This window comes from Sparus aurata, chromosome 8, assembly GCF_900880675.1.
Source record: "Sparus aurata chromosome 8, fSpaAur1.1, whole genome shotgun sequence".
Lineage (NCBI taxonomy): Eukaryota > Metazoa > Chordata > Actinopteri > Spariformes > Sparidae > Sparus > Sparus aurata.
In genome coordinates this window covers 2,154,987-2,165,271 of record NC_044194.1, presented here as the reverse complement: position 1 = coordinate 2,165,271, position 10,285 = coordinate 2,154,987, and the positions used below count along the sequence as shown (strand labels likewise).

The window sequence follows — 10,285 nt, the reverse complement described above, 5'->3', positions numbered from 1 at the left end:
CTTTATTATAACGACCTCACTATCTCATTTACTCACCAATAAGTCCTGAATGTTTGACACTTAAATTATTTTATTCTAACAACAATTTAATTACCTTGTTATGTCAGATTATTTAAAACCACATCTCAATAACATCATCATTTAACAAGATTTGCAAGTTTGATCATTTTTCTACAGAAACAGTTTAAATAAGAACAACTAAAATTCATGAAAAGAGGCCGTCACTCATTTTACATGTTCAGATGCAGAGTGTGGAGGAAACATCAAACTTTCAGTCAGTCAAGTCAAAGTTGTAATTGCCAGAAAAACAGACAACTGAATTCAAAACCATCTTTGTCTCTGGAGCAGCTCCATGTGTTAGAAAAGGTTGTTTGTCATCAGGCTGAACCAGAAATGAGACAGCAGGAGGAGCAGGTGAAGATTAACAGGTGGAATTCTGTGATTCTTAATTTAAACATGTTGACGACATTTTTATGTTGACAAATCATTTTAAAATGAAACATTTGCAGAGCTTTTCCCTAAAAACATTAATATGATTGTGAATGAATAATTTTTTAAATGTTTGTCAGGACCAAATTAATTGTTCTGTTTATCTCTGTGTCAGAATTTCAGATCTTTTTTAAAACCTTCTCTAGGTCAAAACCGAGCCCCGTCCAATCCGGTGCAGCGCTGTGCACTCTGGGTGTTGTAGTCTTTCTACCTTTTGAGTAGAAGTGAACACCACAGTCCTTTTACTCTGTTTTCTGTTTACAAAACAGTGCTGCGAGGATCCTGATGAGAGTGCTAAAGTATGAACACATCACACACATCATCCATTCACTTCATTGGCTTCCCATCTCCGCCAGGATTGATTACAAGGTCTCCCTCCTCACCCACCAGTGCGTCCATGGCAACGCCCCCTCCTATCTTAAAGAACCGCTAACTGCACAAACCTCATCTCGACCCCTCTGCTCGACCAACTCTCACCGTCTCCACCCCCCAGGGCTAAGTTCCGCACCTTAGGGGACCAAGCATTCTGTTCTGCCGCCCCTCGTCTATGGAACAGCCTCCCTGAATACCTGAGGGCACCACAGACTGTTGAATGTTTTAAAAAAGGACTTAAAACTTTCCTTTTTAGCAGATCCTATGACCTCTAAGTTGCTTTAGACTTTCAGGTGTTTTTCTTTTACTAATGTTCTCTCTTTTATTGGTGCTTTTCCTGTAGCACTTTGAGATTTATTTAAATGTAAAGTGCTTTACAAATTACATGTATTATTATTATTACTATTATTATTATTATTATTCTCAGCTCATGTAGCACCAAGTTAAAAAATATTTGTCTTTCTGCTGCAGAGAGAGAAAGTTTTATTTAAGGGCCGTCTTTCCAGAGATGAAATACTTCTTTACCTGCTCTGTTCCACTGTCACACACACATTCAGAGGTGATATCTCTAGTTTATCCTCAGTGGTTATGAATGGAAACATCCTCTCAGTGAAAGTGTGTGTGAAGGTGTGTAGGTGTGTGTTAGTATCAGGATCAGAGAACGACAGCTTTCCTCTGTTCCAGTCCAGATTCACTCTGATCCTCTGGAGCTTCTTCTGCACCACCAGATCAGTCTCTGGAGCTGATGGTGACTCCACTGAGTATTCATCTTCATTTAACATTATTCTCCATAATCCAGACAGTTTGCGTCCCTTCCTCTGGACAGACTCTGCTAACACACCCAGTGACCAGAGTGTACTGTCTCCAACCTCGACGTCCCAGCTGTGAGTCCCTGAGTTAAAGCCCTCAGAGCCCAGGACAAACCTGAAAAAGTCAAACCTCTCTGGATTATCAGGAAGCTTCTGTCTCTCTCCTCGTCTCACACTGCTCAGATCTTCAGACAGGATGAGGTCTGGACCAGCAGTGTTTGGGTCGAGAACCACAGGAGTGTAGGAGACCATGTCCTTCATCTTGTTCCAGATGTTGAAGCTCAGGTTGCCCAGGTGTTTGGCCTGGTCTATCAGAGCTCCTGAGGGCAGCTGTGGATCCTCCAGCAGGGGGCGCTGCTGGACTCTTTCCACTGCAGCCTTGTAGTTGTGCAGGAATGAGACGTCTTCAGCTCTCAGCTCCTCCTCTGTGGCTCTGACTGTGTGTGAAAGAGCTGCTATCTCTCTGCTCAGAGCCTCCATCTTCTCCTTCATCATCTGACTCTTCTGCTCCTCTTCCTCCCTCAGTGCAGCCATCCTGGCCTTCTCTTCCTCTTCTAGAAACTGGTGCAGCTTCTTAAACTGATCCTTAATCTGCCTCTCTGTGTGTCGGGCCTGGACCTTCATGTGTTCTGCTGTTTGATCAAACTCCACTTTAACTTCTTCAAAAACCTTTAACTTCTTCTTTAAAGGCTCCAGAGTTTCCTGAAGTTCCTTCTTGTGTTGTCGTGCAGCTTCATCGATGGGTCTGAATCTGTGGTTGGTGTGTTGTTCTGAGTCTCTGCAGACGAGACACACCGGCTGCTGATGGTCCAGACAGAAGAGTTTGAGTTTCTCAGAGTGCAGACTGCAGAGATCCTCTGAAGCTCTCTGATCTCTCTCCTGTGAGAAGGTCTCACACAGGTTCTTTAACACCAGGTTTAAAGGTGGTAGTTCCCTTGAAGACCTTCTCTTACAAACTGGACACTCCCGTGTTTGTCTCTCTGTCCACCAGCTCTGCAGACAGTCTTTACAGAAGCTGTGGCTACATGACAGAACGACAGGCTCTCTGAAGACATCATGACACACCGGACAGCAGAGATCCTCCTCTAACCTGGAAGCCATTTTGTCTCTGAGTGACGCTGTGAACACAGCAGACAGTACAGTCAGTCACAGCTCCACTTCCTCCTTCACTTCACTGAAGTTTACTTTCAGTTCTGGTTCTGGTGGGACTCACCTTCAGTGTGTGGAGCGTCTGCAGTGTTGTAGTTTCCTCCTCCTCTCTCCTGTAGATGAACTCACTCAGAGGACGTTGTTAGTTCAGTCTGAAGGTGGATCTGATCGTCTGTCTGTGGTTCTGTACTAAAGAGACACACACACACACACACACACACACACACACACAAACACACACACACTGACAAACTGTTTCCTGGTTTGTCTCAGGTGAGTCAGATGTGGGCGGAGCTTTGTCAGACCTGCTGAATGCTGTTGGTTCACATGTGACTCAGAGGAGTGTTTCAGTTCAAAGTACTGATTTATTGGTGGAAATGTAATCTGATACACTTGTTGTTGTTGGGGGGGCTAAAGTCCAATCAGAATCAGCGCCAGCACTGCCTGAACTGTAGTGTTCTCTATTATATCATTACTTATATTACAGATGAGTCATTTTCAAGATAAAATATGAACCTCAAAAGATGTTAACTTCATAATATCGTCACATTTATTTGGCACCAATATTTTCATGTTCTGTCTATTTGTTGTCCAGCCTCGATCCAAAAACATTCTCCAAATGTTTATTTAACATAACTAATGTTAGATCATTACAGTCTTTATGAAAGGATTCAGATTGAGCCACACTGAGATATTTAGATCACAGTATGTGTTGTGTTGAGAGACAGGAAGCAGTGAAACAGGTGTTTCTGTTGACCAATTACTTTAACACGGAGTCTGTTTTGTTCACTTAATATTCATTTGACTCTGTAAGTAAATCTACAGATATTTACAAAGAGTGTCCTCAGTAAGAGACTGAGAGTTTAGTCACACTGACTGGAGACAAATGCAACTGTTTATGACTCAAGGGCCCAATAATCAGCATTAAAGGGGTGTTACGTAGTTTTGGAGGTGGAGAACTGAGGTGGTTTTAATAATTTGCCAGCAGGGCACTAAATACAACATGATTGTGATTCATATAAATAGAAAACTGGATAGACGTGATTAGATTCTTTTTTTACCTTGAATAGAAAAATACTGATTACACCAGTGATGAAAGTAAAAATTCAACGTAAAAAGTCTTTATTGAATTTAGAGGAATCAACTTTCCTTCTCTAATGAACTCAACGTACAAAAACAAGTTTCATTTGTTTCAAGTTGATTAAACTTCTGAAGTCAAAAATATGACTTTGTTTTTACTGGAATTCTTTTGACTTTAAATGATGAGTTGGATCAATATAATTCATTAATTCAACTCATCATTGAGGGCAAGTCTTCATTTTCAATGATGTCCAGAGCATAAATAAAACACAATAACACACAATAGGTGTAAAATAACGTGATTGTGAGAATAATCAACAACGAACATAATCACAGAGTGAGTGAACACAAAGAGTTCCCAGCATGCATTGTTTGAGAGGTAAAACTTTGTGCTGCTTGTCTTTAACACATTTTGAGAGAAGATGTGATTCTTCTTTTTCTCACAAAAACTAACAATTATTAAGCAATATCACACGAGAGGGAGTGAGGTTGTACTGTATAACAGCACTGGTGTGATTCGGTCGTAGGCCGCAGATAATCACACCAGTGCAAAGTTTGCCACAATCATACGCAAGTCTGCAACTGATGTAACGTTAATTAATGGTAATTGAAACGCCTGCGCAGCGGAGTGATATGTCTGTAAAAAGTCCCAGTGTGGTTGTACTCTATATCAGCACTCATGGAATGCCTCTTGTCCAATCAAATTACGTGGTCGGAAATAACTGTTGTATAACTGTTAAAATAATGTCTTTGTGTAAATGCCAAAGTGAAGAAGCACCAAGTACCTGTGTCTCCGTGTGGTTCTCTCCGTTTAAAAGCTTCAGCCACATGTATAGAAACATCTGTGAATGAGCTGCAGCCGAAGGTTCAGAGTGACGGACTGAAGCGCCACCTGGTGGAGAGCAGGAACACTGCAGGACTCACATCTCATCACACTGATGTGAAATCTGATTTACAATTTATTCTAAAGTAATTTTTATCCTGTAGCAAAGTTCCTGAAAACTTCTTTCTTCATCATTTGACAGGATTTCAAGGAAAGTTTGGTCATTTTTCTGCAGAAACACAGTTTGAATATAAACAACTAAAATGAACTAAGAGTGGTTGTCAGCCATTTTATACTTTTAGATGCAGAGTGTGGAGGAAACATCAAGCCTTCAGTCAGTTAAGTCGAAGTTGTAATTGCCAGAAGAAAAACAGTTAAATTCAAAACCATCTTTGTCTCCGGAGCATCTCCATGTGTTAGAAAAGGTTGTTTGTCATCAGGCTGAACCAGTTTGCATTTCTTCTATTGTCTTTATTCAGTGTTTGTTATTTTACTTATTCTCTCATATTTATATTTGCATTTTTGCCCCATTATTAAGAGAGAAACACCAGATAGAGATTCAGTTCTTCAGTCAACAACATCACATGAACCCAAACTGAAACGTCCACCTTAAATATAGAACGACTCGTCCTCTCACTGAACGGACGACTGACAGCAGAGTTCAACTGATGGAGACTGAAAACACTCAGAATCAGAATCATTGTGACTTTATTACATCAAAAGGAGAAAAAAACATTTACAGTATTTTGGATCATCAAATGTATTTGTTATTACAAACATTTCATATATTTAAAAAAAATATTTCATTGTTTGGAAATTTTATGATCTTGAATTTGAAATACAATTTTTGGATCTTGACAATGAAACGGGAAGTTATTAAGTGATTTGATCCTTTGTGCCCATCCTTTATATTGTTCTTCAAAAATACGCACACACACAAACACACACACACACACACATACACTCGCACACACACACACACACACACACACACACACATCTATATGCCAGCAGGGCACTATATCTCTCCACTATCTAAGAGGGGACCTCTGTTTCTGGAGCTTCTTTAAAGGTGTTTTACCAGAATATTACTTAATATGTGATCTTTAATTTCTTTTGAAGAAATTCCCATGAGGCGACTCGTATCCTTCAGTGACGTCTACCTATCAAAGAGGAGACTTAAACACTCAAACACACACACACACACACAAAATGTTAGACAAGTTGAGATCCATTTACTTCTGCCAAACACATATACAAGTAATGTACATCATACATAGTCCTGAAATGATTCTGAAGTATATCAAAGCTCTGCCTACTGCGTTGTGTTAAAGTTTAGGAGCTTAATGAAGAAAATGTTAAAACAATAGTGTTGGGAGGCCAAGAGGAAGTGACACATCACTGTTTGGTATAAAAAGGGGAAGCGATACACTCAGGCTCTGTCAAGAGGGTGATGATTCTGTCATGATCACAATAGAGTTAAGTATTAAAATTGCTGTGATTACAGTAAAAAAATGTGTAACGTTTAGTCTTGATTGAAATTAATTTATTAAAAGTTTAGAAACTTAAAGGAAGGAAAGGTTAAATCAGTAGAGACGCTGGGATGAGTTGAGGCCAAGAGGAAATGTTGCAGGACTGTTCGGTTGACAAGAGGACAAGAAGAGGTGTTACACCTCAGTCATGGTCAAAGGACAGTCAGATCATTACAAAATTGTTCACTATCATCGAGGGATTATTAGTCATTGAACTGAGAGATAGCTGGAAAAACGTCCTAATAAGGACATAAACCAAGCCACTGTCCAAAGCAAAAGAGTATATAAACCAAAGAGTTTATGTGCTAAAGAGTGTTCTTCCACTCGCTCCAGCCTTGAAGCAACACATGAGACGTATGTGAGCAGCCTAAACGTTGCAGAAAGGACTTCAAGAAATCTTCAGCAGAAACAGACCAAGGGAATTAAAAGCACAACAGATTAACCATTTTAACCATCATGCTGTGGATTACAATTTGGATATTGGAGTCAGGGTTTCCCCCAGAAAACTTGCTAAGACCTGCCATCAGCGTTTAGCGAATCTTGCCTATAAGTAGTTCGGGGAGCTTCAATAAAAGCTCTGGTTGAGGATCCCTGCATTGCCCACTGACTGCGACAGACTCTGCAAAACATACCTAAAACCGAAACTTTGACTTTATTATTACAGCTACCGCAACCACTGCTCATGTAGCATCAAGTTAAAAAATATTTGTCTTTCTACTGCAGAGACAGAAAGTTTTATTTAAGGGCCATCTTTCCAGAGATTAAATACTTCTTTACCTGCTCTGTTCCACTGTCACACACACCTTCAGAGGTGATATCTTCAGTGGGAGTTTATCCACAGTGTCAATGTATGGAAACATCCTCTCAGTGAAAGTGTGTGTGAAGGTGTGTAGGTGTGTGTTAGTATCAGGATCAGAGAACGACAGCTTTCCTCTGTTCCAGTCCAGATTCACTCTGATCCTCTGGAGCTTCTTCTGCACTACGAGATCAGTGGGTGGAGCTGATGGTGACCACACTGAGTATTCACCATAGTAAAACATTATTTCCCATAATCCAGACTGTACGCGTCCCTTCCTCTGGACAGACTCTGCTAACACACCCAGTGACCAGTATGTATTGTCTCCAACCTCGACGTCCCAGCTGTGAGTCCCTGAGTTAAAGCCCTCAGAGCCCAGGACAGACCAGAAATAAGTCAAACCTCTCTGGATTATCAGGAAGCTTCTGTCTCTCTCCTCCTCTCACACTGCTCAGATCTTCAGACAGGATGAGTTCTGGATGAGCAGTGTTTGGGTCCAGAACCACAGGAGTGTAGGAGACCATGTCCTTCATCTTGTTCCAGATGTTGAAGCTCAGGTTGCCCAGGTGTTTGGCCTGGTCTATCAGAGCTCCTGAGGGCAGCTGTGGATCCTCCAGCAGGGGGCGCTGCTGGACTCTTTCCACTGCAGCCTTGTAGTTGTGCAGGAATGAGACGTCTTCAGCTCTCAGCTCCTCCTCTGTGGCTCTGACTGTGTGTGAAAGAGCTGCTATCTTTCTGCTCAGAGCCTCCATCTTCTCCTTCATCATCTGACTCTTCTGCTCCTCTTCCTCCCTCAGTGCAGCCATCCTGGCCTCCTCTTCCTCTTCTAGAAACTGCTGCAGCTTCTTAAACTGATCCTTAATCTGCCTCTCTGTGTGTCGGGCCTGGACCTTCATGTGTTCTGCTGTCTGATCAAACTTCACTTTAACTTCTTCAAAAACCTTTAACTTCTTCTTTAAAGGCTCCAGAGTTTCCTGAAGTTTCTTCTTGTGTTGTCGTGCAGCTTCATCGATGGGTCTGAATCTGTGGTTGGTGTGTTGTTCTGAGTCTCTGCAGACGACACACACCGGCTGCTGATGGTCCAGACAGAAGAGTTTGAGTTTCTCAGAGTGCCGACTGCAGAGATCCTCTGAAGCTCTCTGATCTCTCTCCTGTAAGAAGGTCTCACACAGGTTCTTTAACGCCAGGTTTACAGGTGGTTCATCTTTTGAAGATCTTCTCCTACAAACTGGACACTCCCGTGTTTGTCTCTCTGTCCACCAGCTCTGCAGACAGTCTTTACAGAAGCTGTGGCTACATGACAGAACGACAGGCTCTCTGAAGACATCATGACACACCGGACAGCAGAGATCCTCCTCTAACCTGGAAGCCATTTTGTCTCTGAGTGACGATATGAACACAGCAGACAGTACAGTCAGTCACAGCTCCACTTCCTCCTTCACTTCACTGAAGTTAACTTTCAGTTCTGGTTCTGGTGGGACTCACCTTCAGTGTGTGGAGCGTCTGCAGTGTTGTAGTTTCCTCCTCCTCTCTCCTGTAGATGAACTCACTCAGAGGACGTTGTTAGTTCAGTCTGAAGGTGGATCTGATCGTCTGTCTGTGGTTCTGTACTAAAGAGACACACACACACACAGACACACACACACACACACTGACAAACTGTTACCTGGTTTGTCTCAGGTGAGTCAGATGTGGGCGGAGCTTTATCAGACCTGCTGAATGCTGTTCACATGTGACTCAGAGGAGTGTTTCAGTCCAAAGTAATGATTCATTTCAGGAAATGTAATCTGATACACTTGTTGTTGTTGTTGGAGGGGCTATAGTCCAATCAGAACCAGCGCCAGCACTGCCTGAACTGTAGTTTTCTCTATCATATTGTTAGTTAAATTAAAGATGAATCATTTTCAAGATAAAATATTAACCTCAAAATATATAAACTTGATCATATTGTCACATTTATTTGGCACCAACATCTTCATGTTCTGTTTATTTTTTGTCCAGCCTCGATCCAAAATAATTTTACAAACATTTGTTTAATAAAAAGATTTTGATTCACTGGTGACGTTTTGTAGTGAAGAAACAGTTTTGGCAAAGATGCTGGATTTTAATTTGGTTAATTTCTTTAATTTTTAAGAATAAGTGAAGTTTTACGAGGACTTTTGACGGCATGTCGTATCTGTACTGTACATTTATCTGACAGCATTAGTCAGTTTGCAAATCAAAACTTTTGGAAACTATTTTAATAATCGTCTGATGTACACAGCTGTCTTATATCATCAGTCTTCCATCATTTTAATTTTTCCATACTCTACTTGTCTCTTGATTTGTATTTTATATTATTCTCATAATTTTCCTATGCTGTGACGTTTCTGCTACCTCAGATTAACTGCTTCTCACCACTTGAACTGAAAAGTTGGCCGATGTTTTTCCACAATGAATTAAAAAAAAAAGTCAATTAATAAAATTCTGACATTTATATAAAACTTTTCCCTAAACTGGTAAACTAATATTATTATTTGTCTTGAATAAACAGAATTACATTCAGAACAAGAACAAAATAAAGGTTTCTTGACTCGTTGTGTCAAAGTTCTGCTTCAAGGATTAAAATCAGTATATTTAAAGTCGCCGCTTTCTTTCTTCTCTTTTAATTTTCCTGCTCTGGATTTACAAACATCAAAAGTTTAAGAATACATTCCTACAGGAGGAGGAGATTACAGTCTACTTGCATCCTCAGCCATCAACACACTTTACATACTGTTTGTTTTTATGTGAGTATAAAGTTTGGATGTGCAGCAGCCTGAAGGTGACTTCAGGGTCTTTCCAACATCTCCAGGATCCCTGCAGCTCTGTTCTCTGAGCTGATCATCACGGTGAGACTATCAGCAGACACCGCTGCTCTGTCATCGAGCCACCGCAACACATCATCCAGCAGGACAGCAGGTTTAGGGTTTCAAAAGGAAAAACCGTGGGTCATTACAGTCGCTATAATTGGAGCAGAAGTCACATTCCTGAGCCGGGGAGTGAATCTGAAAGAAGTGAAGCTGCTTTGTTGTGCGGATGATGATTAAAAGACGCCGCAGCCAGCTGACTTCTCCTTCTAATCTGAAGCTCTATTTCTGGGGATGCTGATGGATCAAAAAGTGAAAGTGTGTTCCAGATGTGGGAGCTTCTTTCCTCCTCCTCCTCCTCCTCCTCCTCCAGCTCCCACCTCCAACAAATCTGAGCCGGAGGGAGG

General features: G+C 41.2%; 1 pseudogene; it reads right to left on the bottom strand.

The window, feature by feature from the left end:
- Positions 1-1,306: 1,306 nt before the first annotated feature.
- On the bottom strand, positions 1,307-8,673 carry LOC115586548 (tripartite motif-containing protein 35-like; annotated as a pseudogene).
- Between the last annotated feature and the right edge of the window lie 1,612 nt (positions 8,674-10,285).